Raw genomic sequence first — 18,233 nt, 5'->3', positions numbered from 1 at the left:
CTGTCGCAGATAAAATTTAGCGCGATCAAGTGATTATGATAATTGTTGCTCGGCAAAACAACATTCCTCTTCGATGTCTCGACTTAGTCGAGAGGTCCAACTTGACTATTTTTTAAATGTAAATATTTATGCAATGTTTTTTTGTGACACGAAACATAAACCTTTATGCTGGCTTGAGTTAACTAGCACTAAGTTGCTGCTTTTGAGTTGAAAAATTAGGAATGTTCTCTTTAGGCTTGTATTATCTCAGAATTACCCTTAGTGTGGACAGTTGGCCGTTCCTTCGATCTTGGATTTTATTAGCGGTTAATTTGCTTTGTGCTCAAGAAGTACAATGAACAGAAATTAATGATATTTCAAAAAGTTTTCACATAAAAAACAGGACTCGGAACATTAATTTTGGCGTTATGCATGAAACTAATTCGTAAGCGAGTTGTTCACAAATAGAAACATGCGGGTAAGTTGGTGGACCTTTACAACCGTCGCTTTTTATTCTGTGCCCTATAACTTGATGAACAAAATTTGCTTCTTCTGGCTATAAAACTGAACACAATTGGAGAACAATGTGAAGACAAAACAAAAAAGTGTCACGCCGTCCTTACCGATCCACTCAAACCCTTAAACATTGTTTAGTTTTGTTTCGATAAATTGAGCATGCAAAAGTTTTTATTGCCAGTATCAATTAGCAACAAACCTCGTCCTAAAGTCCCCCAAAAATAAACTCCCTTTAGTCAAATTTAGATTTTTTGAATGTAATTGCTGTCCGACAAATGAAAAGATACTGGCTGGACGTCCTCTAGGGTCCTCAGCAAAACTACTATTAAATAAAAGACAGTAATTACCCTCGGCCCCAGACGTACCGAGCCTGAAAGTCGGCGCCTCAACCAGACACCTCAGGACGTCATACGACCATTACAAAATGATAAATGCTATAAAGTAGCGAGAATTGTTTAAAAACGACTAAACGGCTTTGTTGAATAGCTCAAAGTTGACATTTGAGTCGAAATTGGGATCTGTAAAGAGGTGTAAACTGTTCGTTACTTTCATATTTTCGTCTGGGTCCTTGTTTGGTTAGTATCTCTGCGATTGTGTTGCTGATTCGAATATGATTTGTTTAACTTCTTTGACTTACCATAGAATGCAAACTTGCCGGCTGGAAATGGCAAATAATGCTTGTCTAGGGTTAATAACGGTTTTAAAAGTTAACAAGGAGGCCCGGTAATGTGCGTTCGCACATTAAGTTCCGACCCCGCTCATCTACATTTTTCACTTAATTGTCTACCAAATGAGATAAAAATAATTAACACATCAACATATCGTTCAACAAACTACTAAAATAAAAAAACAATCTACTCTAGTACAATAATATACTCTAGTACAATCTACTCTAGTACAATAATAAAACAATCTACTCCATAATATAACTACCAGAAAAGACGGCAACAAAAATCAATTAGTTACAAATATTAATTACGAACAAAATGCCTTGTCCATTTTTTAAAAATCACTAATAACCAAATCAAAATGGCATTAGATAAAATTCATACTAAGAAGATTAACCGGTACTTTTTTGGAACAAAATAAGGGACTTTTCCTCAATGCGTTAATTAAAACATTGCTTTTTTAAAAAAAGAATTAAATTCGAACTGATTAGAAACAATAGGCATCAAATGAAATCATTGAGAGAGTCTTTTATACCTCAATAGAGAGCGACTGAGGCCTTTCATTATCCAGGATATGTCTTACGACTACAAAAAGAACGACAAATACAGGCAAAAACGAAAAATTTGCACGAAAAGTTATGCACGAAAACGATGTCCCCCCAATCAATTAAATATTAAGCTGATCACTAAAAACAATAAAAATCTTCGTTTGCATTTTTTGCAGGTGACAAAATTTGTAAATCAAATGACGCCCATTATTGTGATACTCTGAAAAGAAAACAAAAGCCTAAAAAAAGGCAAAAAAGGGGCAAATGTGCAAAAATCACGAAAATTGATTTTATGAAAACTGGTTGTTCCAGGAAAAAAGACCATTTGAGGAAAATAGAACCGTTATGAAGAGCAAAATGTATTTCCATAGATAAATGATGTGAATTGTACATAGAGATGCTTAGCTACAACTTAACAGAAATAAAATTGGCAGATCTCAAAAATCTATCTCTTTTTTATTTAAAACATATGTTTTCAAAATTCATAGCCAATAAAAGCTGTCGCCTAAAAGAGTAGACAGTTTTTCTTGCAACTACTCGGAAAACTAATTGCGACTGTTTTTAATGAGACAAAATCATAAGACTATAGAATAACATTTAATACAAGCTGAACTAATAAGGTTCACAAACAACTTTAGGAAACCACAGATTTGAAGGCATTGAATTTATAAGATGTTAACCGCGAGAATACAACATCTTAATTTGCGTCTCCTTTGATCATCATAACGGTTTTTTGTAAAACGACTATCAGAAATTGACAAGAAAAAGAACTACAAAAACTGAAATGTATCTAAACCTCACAAAATTCTTCTGAAACAAATTGTCTAAGACATCAACTAAAACGTCTAAACAACAGAAAATTTATTCTTTGATTGAACAAAACCTTAAAAAGAGCTCGAAATAATGAATCTAATTTACGAAAATAATACAACATTGTAAAATACGAAAAAAACGCACACCAGAACAAAAAGGGATAAATTGAAGAAAATTATTACTTTTTTTAGAAATTTAATTTGAAAGTCAAAACAGCCTTTAGCTATCTACCAATATCAGTTATTAAGTTCAGTTGTCTATCTATACTTGGCTACTGAGACCATTAATTACACAATATTTGGCATATGACAACAGGAATTAACATCAAATAAAGGGCAAAAATAAAAAAAAACTCTACCAAAAAAACTCAAAAAAATGAGAAGTTCAGAATACTCCTTTTGATATAATTTGACCAGAGTTAAAACCACATTCATTGTCAATTGTTTTCCAATATAAAAAAATTCACAGCAACTATTTTTCAATTTTTTTCTCAAATAGAAAGATCAGGTTAAAAAAATGACCGAGTGACTAAATTATTCCAATGACTTACCTCAAAAAAGCAATAAAGAATTTTTCTTGAAAATTCCAAATAACAAGAAGAGATCAAAAACTAGAGTTTGTCTTGAATCTCAAGATTCGTCCTTTTACCCAAAATTTTTTTTGGTTATTTTCAGTTCATCTGTCTTATATTCCAAGAAATTGACATTCCGTGCAATTTAACAGATACCAATCAAAAAATTTTTGCAAATATTATGTAACAGATCAACCAAAATATGAATATAAATTTTTTGACATTATGATTGAGGAAGTGACGCTTTTTGATATATTAATAAACTCAGACTGGTGGATTCTGTAATTTGGTGATTCAAATCAATCACTTCAAGAAATTTATGTTCAAAGACAACCAAGCATCGGTCGAAAAGGTTCGTGAATTATTGAAAACAAGGATCTTTTCCGTTTGTGCCCCCCCAGCTTAGTGGGTGCATATTATTTGCACCCCCCGGACGCTCGTACCAAATTTTTAAATGATGATTTACTATGTAATGGCACGTGCTCTGTTACTGGGGGGCATAACGTACTGTGGGGAGCATAACGTACTGGGGGGGGGGGGGGGCACAAACGGTAAAGATAAAACAATGACATTGTTATTCGATTTCCTCATTTGACCTGTTTTTTGTCCTGTTTCCCATATGTTATCTACTTAGTCTTTTCATATTCAAATCGAATCTTTTATTAATTAGAGTACAATTGAAGATTAAGTTGCAGTATTAAAAAGTTGCCTCATTAAAATCATTACCTGATTTTCATAATTGAAATAAAGGGGTCTTTCCGATTATAGCCCCCCATGAAAATATAGCCCCCCATTATGGTATAATTACCATGAATGTGGGGGGGGAGGGGCTATAGGTTATCTGACCACTAAGCTGGGGGGGGGGGGGCTATAATGGGAAAGACCCAAGTAAAGAACATAAATGAATCATTCTGTTGAATCTCACTACTAATCATAATAATACCAACTAAGCAGGGCAAACATCAAAGACATTATAAAAGAAGTCAAGAAAGTTGCAAAGGAGTTTTTGTTTCCTTCTGTCTTCAAAGGTTTGTTTTTCAATCGGTCTGTTACACAATCTACTTGAAGAATCAATTCTTTTTATTCTAGTAGCAAACTAATCACGGAGAAAAAGAAGACAGGGTTGCAAAGTAAAGGTGGCGCATGCGTCGTATTTTTTTCGAACAAATTTGGTTGTGACTGAAAATGGTAGTTACTAATAGAGAACACAAAGCTGAAAGCCATTTGAAGCATCAAGATAAATCATCAGGGAAGAGAATTCAAGAAAAATGATTTTTTTGTATTTTTGCTAGCATTCAATTTCTGTTTATCCTATCCCAAGTATCTCAACTTTATTCAATTGTCTAAAATTGCAATGAAATCACATTTCTTTTTAACTTGGGGAGGTGAATTTCAAGTTCAACACAAGTGCTTACTGTAATACAAAATAAGGTTTTTAGGAAAAAAAATTTGATTTTTTTCCTTTTTCCTAATTCAATAAGGTCATGATTTTTCCTATGCTTTTCTCGTTGAGCTAAACATTCTATTATATAGAGCTCCCATTAGTCACAAAGAAATTTTTTAAGATAAGAGACAAGTAAAAAAAAATAACAAAATATTTCAAGTTTGGTTGATTTCTTCTTGTTCCCTAGAAAAATTGAATTCTAATTTCGTTTGCACACCCCTAGCGGAGTTGTTGAATTCGATATACTTTCTAGTAACTGAAATAAAAGAAATTGAGGACGAGGTACAATGCAGTTCTAAAAATAATATTCCAGGATGGAAATCTATCCTTGTTTTTTTTCCTTTTTCTGAAAAAAATTTCGTTTTTTATTGTATCAGAAAGCTGTTGAACAAAACGTACAAACTAAAATGATTTCTATGAGGTGGAAAAATTAACCCTTGAAAACACTTTTTTTCATTTTTTTATTTTTTTTTGTGTGTACTTGTTTTTTAAACACATAATCAAAATTTCACTTCGTTTTTTTAATTTTATCCATTTTTTTGGAAACCAATACTTTTCAACATTTTCCTGTTTTGTAAACCAAAGTTTTAAAAACAAATCTATTCACCTTTCTCACAACCAACACACCCCTCCAATACTTCGTGTTTTCCCCTTTTTGCTCTCCTTCCATTCTTTAAACAGCACCCCGTTTTCAACAAGCGATACAATTACAAGATTAATTAGAAAAATGAAAAGTGGCCTCTAAAATTACAAAAGGATAGCTACAATGTGGAAACAAAAGGTGTTAATATGATTGAAGAACAAAAGCCGGCCTCGCATATATGCGTTCCCCATTTTGAAAAAATTGTCATAACTAAAATATTATTTTGCACTCTGATTGTTAGAGCAAAAGAAAACGATTTGGTTAAAAATTAGGTACGAAAAAAGTAGTTTAAATTTCTAGAGTGAGTTGGTACGAATATCGGTTTGTCTCCGTTAAGAGTGCTACTAAAATCTTTATTCTACTTGATTTTGTTAGAGCTTAACTGATATTCTAAATCATTCAATCATCGGCTAAAATTATGTACACACATAGAATAAAAAGTCGCTCAACAGTCAGGTGAGCCGTTTTTTTTCAGTTCTTTATCTCAGTTTTTATTTCAGTTTTTTTTTTCATTTTTTATTTAGAAAATTGTTACTAAAGTTTCTAAAAAAGTGAGGCTACAATTAACATTACTTTGCGAAAATGCAAAATTCATTTAAGGTTTTAGGGCCTATAATAAAAACTCTTCTGCATTCAGTCAAAATAGTAAAAACGACTAGTTGTATAGTGATCGGGCAATTCATATCAAGCTAGTTTATTGCATGGTTATATTCATCTCCTAAAACGGCTAATCATCTCAACAGTGAAGATCTTTTTTTTGTTAGCGTTCTTGCCAGTGCGTCACCAATTGAACACAACATTGCAGTCCCAAAAAACAATCTCCCTCAAGGGCAATAGATAGAGAGCGTTGCTATGCTATGATATAGTGTGAGAAAATTTGACTTCTGTTTAGTTTTTGTCTATTGGAGGAAACAGGTACACAACTTTGTTTCACGTAAATTACAAAAATCAAATCAGTTTTTCAAACTTTTTCTATTCAATGAATTTTCATCGCTTATCGGGGCCGAAAAATTTTGTGAAAATGCTGACTACGTTATACAGATTATAATAAATTCCTAGTCACGTAAAATTTTACAAAGGAACAAGTATACCAAGGAAACATTCATGATCTGAGTATACTTGCTAAGAATCGGTAAAGTCACATATGACTCAGTATGACTACTAAGAATCTTTTTTGGTGGTTTCCTCGGGTGTTGTAAACTAATATTTCAATTTTTGAAAACACACTTTTTCAAGTAAATTCTCACCATTTGAGCTTACATATCGTTGCAACCACTAGTTTTAAGATTTCCTCAGATGTTTTTTTGTTTACTAAGATCTTATAAGATCCTACACATCAAAATTCCTACAGTTAATATCAATTCTATCCATCTAATCATAGTCAAATAAAAATTGAGAATATATCTTTCAAGGTCTACGCCTAATCCGATGTGCGTAAAAGACATTCTGTAAAATTTGAAAAAATTATTTTCAATGATGTTCACTGTTTTTCGATGTTTTCCTTCCTGTAAAATCTGAACAACTGAAAATTTTCCTTCAAGTGGAACTTGAAGTTCCTTTCTCTTTGATAACATTCATTTCTTTTTTTAATGCACTGGGAGTTAATATACATGATGACTCTTGGTTTTTGATAGTCCTCATTTTATATTCCTTTTTCAATGCATTGATTTCTAATACAAAATAAAAAAATGTTTTTGGTTTTCTGCAAAACCGTATTTTCCAATTGTATTTAATCAGATATCGAAAGATATTCAGCCAAAAGTTTCAAAAAGTCTGGAATGCTAATAACAATATGGAAGGCTTGAAAAGAACTTGCAACAAAATTCATGATTAAGTAGCCAATTTTCCCGGACAAAACTCGTGCAGTTTTCTGCTAGAATTTTTGCCGTAAGCTTTTACAAATATATGAAGTATTTTTAAATTATATTTCTATCTGCATTCAAATTTAATACCAAAACGATAGAATGTCTCAAGAAAACAAAATCGGTTAACAATAAAAAAAGTGCTTAATTCATAAACGGGAAATCGACGGGGATTAAAACGACACACCATTTTTTCGAGAAACTAATTGTCAAAAAATTCTGTAAGAGAATTCGAATGAAAATTTCATGTAAAGATTTTGTGAAAATGTTTAACAATTTGCGATGGGAAAGCACTTCAAAACGTCCAAGGGCTATATTTTTTGTACCTGGGGCTATACTAAGACAGAATACAGAGCTTTTGCGATTACAAACTAATAAGTTTTTCTGGCTCACGATTGCTGCAAGAAAGTCTCCAATAAAACAAAAGAAGAACGACGTGAATCAGAAAACATGGGTTTTTTTAAGGATCATGCCTTTCATTTAAAATAGTTTGTTGAAAACATATAGCCGTCAACATTGAAAATGTTGTTGTTGATTAAATATTGCGGGACTAAAGGTTGTGGCGTCTCATTTAATTGTTCTTGTCCTCAATAATAACCATAAAACTATCTTTGAGAGCTGAAAAAGGTGAAAAGGGCAAAGAAAAAAGAATTAAGAAAAATGATGATGTCAGTAACATTTTTTTTTCGATCGTATTAAGCTTATCTTCGGTTAATTTTCGCCAACCTTTTCTATTTTTAAAATGAATGTCTTGATGAGAAAATGGACAATATACGAATAGGGAGTTGTACCTAACTTTTGCAGAATTAACAATCTGAAATGTTCTATTAATTGACTGACCACACAACTCTCTTTAGGTTTTCAATATTACTACTTCCTTTAACTCACCATTTTTTTGAACCTCATCAGGAAAATTTTCTCCAAACGATGTTTTCTAGCACTCCTTCTATCCTAAATTATTATGAAATCTGTAGCTTCTAACAATTCTCCAAACCAACCCTAAATTTTCAAATGCTTTTACGGAGTTTTCAATAATATTGGTAGGAAACAGTTCTATTCACGTTTGAATGGTCGGGTTTGACCGCTTGAAATTTGAGAGGTTTTTAAAAAATTTTTGCCCTCATTTTTTCCTCGTTCGAAAACATTGTATCGAAAGCCTGAAAATGTATTCAGTTTTTTCAGTGGTTTATATTTTTCTACTTTTTTTCCTGCAAAAGATATTGGAGGACCACAATTGGCCCAATAAGCAAAGACCAAGCACAGATAATGTATCAAACCTAAGCAATGCGAAGTTGAAAAGTTATGAAATAGAAAGATATCCTTTTTGTGTCTCTCCGCAAAAAAAGATAGCGACCGGATAAAAATTCTTTGTTAAAAAGAAAGGCGGTCATAGATAAAAATGGTGCTGGGCAGTTCAAGCAATAACCTGTCACACATCAAAATATTTTAACACTGTTTTCGCGTGCTAAACCACGCAATTTCAATCATTGATGCTTTGCATCATTTCCTACCTGTTAACAATGTCTAATTATAGTAGTGATTGGTGAGCAAGAGCGAGGTGGAATGTTCCCAAAAAATATACCTGATGTTACAAAAAAACCAACATTCAAGCAAATTCGTTCAAATAAATTTGAAAACAGTTCCAGATGTTGTAAGAAAACAAATTCAAACAAGCGCATTCAGTTCCTCCACAATTCGGTTCTCTTTCAAAATGCAATTTGCAGCATCTATCTCAACACGTTTTTGCGAACTCACATGATCAAGAAAGTTTATTATTATTTTTTTCTCCAATTCCAAATTCCCATAAATTTTAACCAAAATTTACAAATTTTAGCCAAATTGTTTCATATTTAGAACCATTTTAACATCTTAATATCTTCCAATTTAATCTGAATTTTTCAAAAAGTGTCAACTTTATCCAAATTTGACCAATTAGCAAATTTATGCAGATGTTGAAAAACAATATAAGTATTGCCAAAATTATTGAATTTGTCTAATTTTTAAACAGTTTTACTTAAAAAAAAACTGGCTAGACTTTACCGATTGCAGCCAGCATTTTAGAGAAACGTGCCAAGTTCGAAAACAGTGCCAGATTTTTTTAAAGAAACAAATTCAAACAAGCGCGTTTGGTTCCTTCACAATTCGGTTCTTCTTCAAGATGCAATTCGCAGCATCTATCTCAACACCTTTTTGCGAACTCCCATGATCAAAAAAGTTTATTATTGTTTTTTTCTCCAATTCCAAATTCCCATAAATCTTAACTAAAATTTCCAAATCTTAGCCAAATTGTATCTTTTTTTGAACCATTTCAACATCTTAACATCTTCCAGGTTAATCTAAATTTTTATTTAAAAACGGTCAACTTCATCCAAATTTACCCCATTTCGAAACAATTGTGACTGACTCAATTTTGACTCAAATTCAAGCATTTTTTGAAAATATTAGACAATTTTATCACACAATTTCTCAATTTCTCAATCAAACAATTTATGCAAATGTTGAAAAACAATATAAGTATTGCTAAATTTATTGAAGTTGTCTAATTTTTACACAGTTTTACTAAAAAAACTGGCTAGACTTTAACGATTTCAACCAGCTTTTTTTCCGCACTTTACAGAAACGTACCCCAGTGTTACCCAATTTTTTGGAAAAAACTGCCACAATTTTACGCAATTTTTTACCAGATTTTCCACAAATTTTATACAACATTACAAAATTGATCAATTTTTACACAATTCTTCACAAAAACATCGAAATTTAAACCACTTTTAACCTAATTTACCCAATATTTTCCATTTTTATCCCAAGTTTTTAAAACTATACAATCTTCATAGCATTTTTTTAATATGAACAAATTCTTCCCATTTTTTCCAAATTTTACTTACTTTATTATCTTAATGACACATAAATAAAGTTTTTAGTTGAGAGCACAATTGTGACAACAACGGTATAATAGTGTCATAATATCAAAGTAGCAAAAAATTCTGTTCGATTTATATAATAGAGCTGCCAAATTCCTTTTTCTTCGGGAAATCACATGATCAAACTATTAACCATTATTTTTTACATTTGTCAATGGAATTTAATTTTATTGGGCGAATGAATTTACACCATCAAGGCAAGGATCATACAATACTATTACTTTCTATTTTTATTTATATTGTTTTGAGAGGAAATTCCCAGACTTAATCAAAAACCAAAAAAAACAAACAACAAAAAAAACTCCTCACATGATCAAACTAAAGTTCACTAAATCCTTCAAATACGTCACATCATTGTTTGAATTACATCATAGTACTGTTTCAATTATGTCATAATATTGTCTAATTACGTTTTCTTAGGAGGTCTCATCATTGTAGGGGGCCATAGAACGCGTATGATTAAAAGTTAGCGTGTGTTACTTAACACATGTCTGCTCATATTTTATAAAAAAAATTCCAGAACTCATATTTAAAATGGGCACCAATTAGCGAGTCACGTTTTATTCATAATTAGGTCATGTTGATGTCAATATCACACCAAAACAAACGTTCATTTTTTTGCTACTCTACTTTGATTCTACCCAGTAACTATATCGTAGTAAGAACTTATTGTTCCGATTCCTCTCTGAGGGGGGGGGGGAGGAACTATATACTCAAATGCTTTTTTTTGTTCAGACAATTTTGGCCGATCGATATAATAATCGTAGAGAGTTGTGAATGGTATGATTAGAAAGCCCGTCCAGCGTAGAATATGAAATTAAAAGGATTTTTTCATTTTTTTATATTTTATAGGGAGTTATCGAGGTTTAAAGTTTTGTGAAGATTAGACGTAATTCAGCTGTTTTTTTTTCACATTTTTTTCCAAATTTTCGTCAATTTTGACCAAATTTTCGACAATATTGCTAATATATGTTTAATTTGCTGATTAAAGTGTTCTTGATTTTATCTCTAAAAATAGCGGACGGTTGCTGAATTGTTCGATCCGAGTTTTTGACTAGAAATTATGCTAAATTTTTCAAAATTCAGAATTTTTTCGTCGAAAAATGGCTTTTTTAGCCCACTTGCTTCAAATTTGCTGGAAGTAAACACCTTTAAACTGCAACCATATACTTCCTAATCTTAAAAAAAGAATTACTTGTACACCCACTGGTTTTAAGAGTCTTCTGGAATTATAAATTTGCCAAGGTTTTGCAAATTTAAAGTCAAACTATACAAAATGTGTTTTTTTTTGGTAAACTGATAAATTTTGCATAGAATTGATCTATTTCGCAAACAATTCAAACATTGAGTGTTTTGTTAGAAGTTCATCAATATCTGGGCTGATATTGATCTCACAATGAATCCTTATGATGAAAATTTTTTAGATTTTAATGGGGCGCGACATTTTTTTCAAAAAATATCCGCTATGTAAATGTTTTTTATGTAATTTAGGGACAAGAACTTCAAATCAGGGCTCAATTAATGACAGATGCTGTTTACAATAAACGAGATCCAACGATATTATATAATGGTTTCAGAAATAAGCTCATGGTTTTTATGGCTCTGACTAATTGTTTTCATAAAAAATTTATGGATTTCTTGCGTTTTCTTTTCATTTCTTAAAATTTTTGTAGTTCAACGACTGAGTGACTCCAATCAAAGATCCAATTACTTTCTAAAAAGTATAAAAAAAATAGACAGCTTTTTCAGTTGTTATCTAATGTCTGTTGAGACTTCGAAAATATATATATATATTTTTTAAAATATCGGCGAACTTTTGAACTTTGTCACTGTTTTTTTCTTGTTTCTCTCAATTTTGGTAGCAGTCTCAGTAAAAACAGTCGAAACAAACTTCATGTGATGTATTAGCTAAAGTCGGTAACTAAGTTTTAACTCAACTAATGGTTTCTTTATTTTGGTACTACTTGTTTTCAATTTTACTTTTATTTTTAATCACAATTGCATATTTTTTGAGTTCATTTTGTTTCCTTGTCCCAATATCACATGAATGACGAGTCCAATTAAAAAACACACTGTAGAGAAAACACACTATGTCGAAAAAGGCACAATTGGATATGTTAATTGTTTTTTGATGTATAGTTTATTCTTTTTGGGCTTAGACACAGTTGTCTCGCGGTTCTTGATTTTGCCTAAGTTTGTCTTTCTTTTCGTTGTTGTACGCCAAATACCCGATAATAATAGATTTTAATTGCTTCTCCAAGACGTAAAACTCAACCGAGTTGAAGAGTTTTGTCGATAGCTGTTTGTTTTAACGACTTCAAAATTAAATTTGAAAAAAAAGATTTTTTTAACAGCCTCCTGTTTGATTTTTTTTGTCTCCATGTAACTCAATCTCACTCATTAGAAGTCTGAATTACTTTTTGTTGATTCAATTTTGTTCCTCGCTTGGCTATCCGTTATGACTAATTGCTTCGACCGTTTAGACTCATTAAAAAGTTTCACGATTTGAACTCTGTTCAATTTTTGGATTTCTACTCAGTTTTTGGATTTCTTTTTCGTCATGTCTAAAAAGACTTTCTATAAAGAAGAATCATTGATGTTAAGTTGAAGAAAAAAAAATGCGGTAAAGTTTTTGCAGGTAACATCTTTTAATTATAGTACCTTGTCATATTGTAAAATTGTTTGAATCTTTGGCTTCTTTATGATTTCGTTTTTTTTCGGCTCGAGACTTAGTCTCATTATTAACAGGTCCATGAAGATTCATGAGGTGTTAAATATTAAAAAATCGCTTTCTGTTGTAACCCTAAGTCTGTTGTTACTTTAGAAGAAATCTGTTTTCGAAAACAAATTGGGGTGTTTGAGCTTCGTCTTTTTTAAATTGTATTTTTTTGTCGATTTGTAGCTCAGTTTCTGTAAACACAGGTCAAAACCCGTTTCCAGTGAGCTGTAATTTACAAGAGTTTTAGTTTCACACATTTGCTTTTCGGTGTTGTTACTACTGTTACTACCAGATTTCATGAAATGTTAGATTTTTTTAATATTTCTACAATTCAAAGATTTTTTGATTTCTTTCTAAGTTTTAACAATAATCGGTGGTCCCATTGGCTTTGAAATTTTGCGCAATCGAATATTGGATAACGATATTTCTCAATTGTTTTCTATATAGATATAAATGAACATTTTACTGGTGTCAGTTGATATCTAATGACATTAATAACTGTGAAATTAATTGTTTTCAAATAAGGAAAAGTATTTTTGAACTTATTTGCTCTTTTTGTCAACCTGATAAGCAGCCGCATTGAGGACAGGTCCCATATCTTTTCTAATGATGAACAGGTTTAAATTGGTTTGATTTTTATCTGATGCGAGTTTGGTTTTGTAATGATTTTTTTATTATAGATTTGGTTATTATATTTTATTATAGATTTTAATATAGATTTGGTAGTAAATATTGTTTGTGTTTGATTTTTATTTTGTTATTTGTAGTAGTCCTATTATCAATAATTTTCATCGGCCCTCTGGCGGGGCATTATTCTATTTCATTAGTTATTTATTGCACGATGTGTATGATTTTGAAGGTTTTCTATCTCTTCATCATCTGGTAGCCAATTAATTCAAGAATGTGGATGAGCGGGGTCGGAACATTATGTGGATACGCACATTACCGAGCCTCCTTGTTTCATTTCAGGACACAAATCTACTCACTACAATCCAAATGCCAACTCTAATCACCTGGGTGAAGATTCTACAACTCCCCATGATTAAGGTAGCATTTTTTAAAGAAGTTCTGAGGTCTTGACGTTTCTTAACTCGATGGATTAGAGTTGAAATGTTTGGAGTGTATTGATTATGAGACTGAGGAAGTTTCCGGAAACGAATATGTTCCACTTAGTTTGGATTTTGGGATCTATTCTGTCCCCCCCCCCCCCCCCCCCCTCCCCCCCTCCCCCTTCCCCGGTTTTTTATGACCCCCCGTAACAAATTATATGTTGTTATATAGCACGTTACTATATAAGAAAATATCACGTGCGCCTGGGGTCATAAAAAATTTTTGCTCACTAAGCTGAGGGGGGGGGGGGCGAAACAGAATAGATCCGGATTTTGAAGAGAAGCAAAGTGTAGTAGTGAAACAAAAAGATCCGACACCACTATGACCTAATTGTGACGTAATTTGGACCCTATTATCATTTGCATACTTTTAGAAAAATATTAATTGACATATTTGAAGTGGCGTGGGTTAAACTCTCATCATATGAGTTCAATGAACCCTTACAAGGATAGGATAATTAAAAAAAGTAATTATAATTATATTAGGACGTAATTTTATCATTATTTTGAAGGAATTGTGACACTATTTTGACTTACTTGGGAATATTTAATTAACAATAACTTTACCACGTGGGGCATTTGAGCTCACAATCAAACTGAACATACTTGGTTTGATTTATATATGACAAAAATTTTTCAATAAGTCAGGTAATTTCCCCTCTAACAATTAAGACAGCAATATAGTTCAATTAATTAGTGCGACTAATATTTTGATCGTGTAAATGCTTCAGCTATAAAATTGAAGTATTTTGACCAGTGTAATCAAATTAATGGCTCATTATTTGATCACCTGATTTCCCCCAAAACAAGTTGACATCTCCGTTATGTAGATCGAACAAACGTTTTTCTTAAAATTTTAAAGCTAAAATTAGAAGGCTGATGGGATCATCTTAGATTTCTAAGTAAGTGTAATTAAGATCTTAAAACGTTTAAGTTGGAAAATCTATGATATTTTGGGAAAAATGGATAGAATTTGTAAAAACTTTGTTCAAAATTGTTTAAAATTGTGTAAAATAGTGTAAGTTTTCCGAATAAATAGGCAAACTTTGTGGAAATATTTCGAAAATGTAGTATAATTTGACTGAAATTGGGCAAAAATTGGATAATTTTTGGTAGAATTTTGGTAACATTTAGTAAAGATGTGTTATTTCTGATAAAAATGGGTAATTTTCAGTAGTTTTCAAAAAATATTAGGATAAATTAAGTCACTCTTGATTAAGAATTGGGCAATTGTTAAAGACTTTATTTCAAATTGAGTAGATTTTTTTAATGAAAAACAGGGGAAAACTTTTAAAAAGTTGGGTGAAATTGGGTAAATATGGATAGGAGAGTGTGAACCATGGGAAATTTTGATAATTTTTGATAGCTTTATGACAACATGTGTATACTGGGCAAGATATGAGTTCAATTTTTTTCAAAATTGCGTCAAAATGAGGAAATTTTGTTTAATTTCGGTTGAGATTTTGGGGAATTTGAAAAAAAGAACGAAAAAAAAACAAATTAAGCATTTTTTGTGATATGGTTTGGCAAAAATTGGTGTGAAAGTTCTGCTGATTGCGTACTGAGGGAGAACTGAATTGTGTGGGAACCGACTTGGTTGCATTGATAATTTTTATATCAATTTGCTCCGTTTTTTTGTACATGTTTGAAAAATTGATGGAGACTGACTAAAACTAATCTTTGTACATAGTTAAATACTTCCATTACCACGCCTTACTCTTTTTGGCCTAACTTTACTTCTTTTCAAACGTGGCTCTTCCTCTGATGTCCATAATTTGTTACAGCCTCATTGCTTCTACCACCATCTTCTGCGAGCGAAAGACATACAATTTTCTAAAAACTTTTCGTTAATCTCAAAAATCGCAACCTAATATACATAATTTGAAACAATATGATGTAATCAATTTCGAGTACAGCCAAAAATTATTGACATTCAAATTTGAAACCAGTATTTAGAAGAATTGCTGATAACGCGTGCATATTAGAAGATTAAGCCTTTGGAACTTAAGTTCGGTTGCGTTCGAGAACTCAAACTGCACCATAAATCATTGCACAAATTTCCGAATTTTGTTAATCTTTGATGAGCATAGAAAGCAATCTAGCGGTCTTTAGATAATCCCAGAAAAATGTCATGAGCTTGTATTTTTCGACTTGCTGGTGAATCAACAATGGGCCTGATGATAAGAGGTTTGATGATAAGATTTACACCATTATGACCTATTTGTGACCTACTTTTGACATTACAGTCAGTAAAATGTCAATCAATCAAGTTCTGGGTACATTTAAAAACATGAATTGACATATGCTAAGTGGCGTAGGTTATATGCTCTTCATTTGAGTTGAATTACCCCATACAAGGATGAGATAATGTAAATAAAACATAAATATGATCATATTATATTGTAATTTTATCAGTATTATGAGGTAATTGTTACATTGTTTTTGACGTAGATGGGATGATTTGTAATAATTCATTTGGGTTAATGATAATTTGATCACCTGAAGATTTTATGCTCATAATTACACTGTACTTTGCTGGTTTGTTTTTAAATATGAAAAACATTTTTAATAGGTCAGGAAATTTCCCCTCAAAGAATCAAGATAACAATGCAGTTCAATTGTTCAGTTTGACCAAAACTTTGACCGTTTAAAATCGCTCACCAAAGTAAAATGAATTCATTTGACATGTGTACTACAATCAATGGCTAAAATCGTGATGATATGATTTTCACCAGAAACAAAACGTGACATTTCAGTTGTAAAGTTCGGACCAATTTTTTCACTAAAATGCAGTTATGATGTGATGATATTACAATGATGTTTTTCTTAATGCAATTGGAATTATCTTAGAAGTTTAAGTAAGTTTAATTCAGGTCCTAAGAAAATTAAATTAAAAAAAAGCTACGAACAATTGAGAGAACTGAAAGAAATTTGGATAATATTCGTTCAAAATTGATTAAAATTGTGCAAAATTTGAATAATTTTCAGAATTTCTCCTAAAAAAATGAAAAATTTTTTACAATTCTTGCCAGCAAGGGTTGAAATTTGGTTTTTTTAGAAGAAGAGTTATTTAAGTTACCGGTAAAATTGTTTTACTTTTTTGAATAAATGGGCAAAATTTGTGCAAATATTCAGAAAGTGTTGTTTAATTTGGCTAAAAAATGGGTGAAAATTGGAAAAAGTTTACATAATATTTATAAAAATTGTGTTCTTTCTGGTAAAATTGGGTAAAATGTGTTCAGAAACTTTAAAATTGGGCAAATTAAGTTAAAATTGATTAATAATTGAATAGTTTTTTATTTTAAAAAATTGAGCAAAATTGAGTATTTCATTGACAAACAGGGGGAAATTTACAAAAATTTTGGATTAAACTGGGTAAATATGGGATAAAATAGTGACAACATAAGAAAATTTTTACAAATTTCTTTGCATTTTTGAAAAAAATATGAACTGTGAAAAGCATTAGGTAAATAAACCGAAGTTGGCTGAAATTGGGGTAAATTTGATGAGTTTCTGTTAATATTTTGGGAAAATTAAAAGAACTGGAAAAAATCAAATTAAATATATGGTACATGTGATTTTGCCAAGACTGGCAAGACTGATGCTGCTAATTGGGTTTTGAGGAAGAACTGTGAACTGATTTGTGACGGAATGACTTTGGTTGGTTTGGTTACTTTTTGTTTCCATTGGCAAAGTTTTACTTGATAAATTAATGACGATCTGCTAAAATTTTTTTTAAATATAGGTACAGTTACCTCAACACTCCGGCTCGCCTTTAATTATTTCACTTTGGGAGTTATCTGGGGACTATCCTTGGAAATTTGGTGAGTAAGGTGTGAGAATTGTTTCTTCAGAAGAGATCTCTATAATGTTGAAGAATTTGCTAAAATTTGGGAAAAATTTGAATATAAATTGTTAAATTTTCTGTAAAATTGCATTAGTTCTCCGAATGAATGGGCAAACTTTGTGTAAAAGTTGAATATGGGTTGTTTAAAATGGCTGAAAATGGGTACGAATTGGATAATTATTGGTAAAATTTGGATACCGTTTAATAAAAAAGTTTTATATCTTGCAAAGTTAGGTAGTATTCCAAACTTTTAAAAAATGGGAAGAATATGGGTAACTAGGCAAGTTTCGAGTCAAGTCCTGCCAAAGAAATGGCAACTCTTGAGTCAAGTATAAAATTAAGGTATATTTGATAAAAAAAATTTGTGTTATTTCTGTTTAATTAAATTTAAAAAAAGCTATGAACAATTGAGAGAACTGAAAGAAATTTGGATAAAATTCGTTCAAAATTGATTAAAATTGTGCAAAATTTGAATAATTTTTCAGAATTTCTCCTAAAAAAATGAAAAATTTTTTACAATTTTTGCCAGCAAGGGTTGAAATTTGGTTTTTTAGAAGAAGAGTTATTTAAGTTACCGGTAAAATTGTTTTACT

The 18,233-nt window shown here is 31.3% G+C and overlaps 1 protein-coding gene across 1 annotated transcript in view; it reads left to right on the top strand.

Moving 5' to 3' along the window:
- LOC142337494 (uncharacterized) overlaps positions 1 to 18,233 on the top strand; it is a 131,384-nt gene that overhangs the window by 73,770 nt on the left and 39,381 nt on the right. The window contains exon 2 of the mRNA XM_075386761.1: positions 13,654 to 13,731. The gene's annotated coding sequence lies outside the window, so the exon portion shown is untranslated. The remainder of the gene's footprint in view (positions 1 to 13,653; positions 13,732 to 18,233) is intronic.

This window comes from Convolutriloba macropyga, chromosome 4 (assembly GCF_964194025.1).
Source record: "Convolutriloba macropyga chromosome 4, txConMacr16.3, whole genome shotgun sequence".
Taxonomy (NCBI): Eukaryota; Metazoa; Xenacoelomorpha; order Acoela; family Convolutidae; genus Convolutriloba; species Convolutriloba macropyga.
Note: the sequence above shows the minus strand (reverse complement) of the source record. Positions and strands in the feature narration are given on the sequence as shown.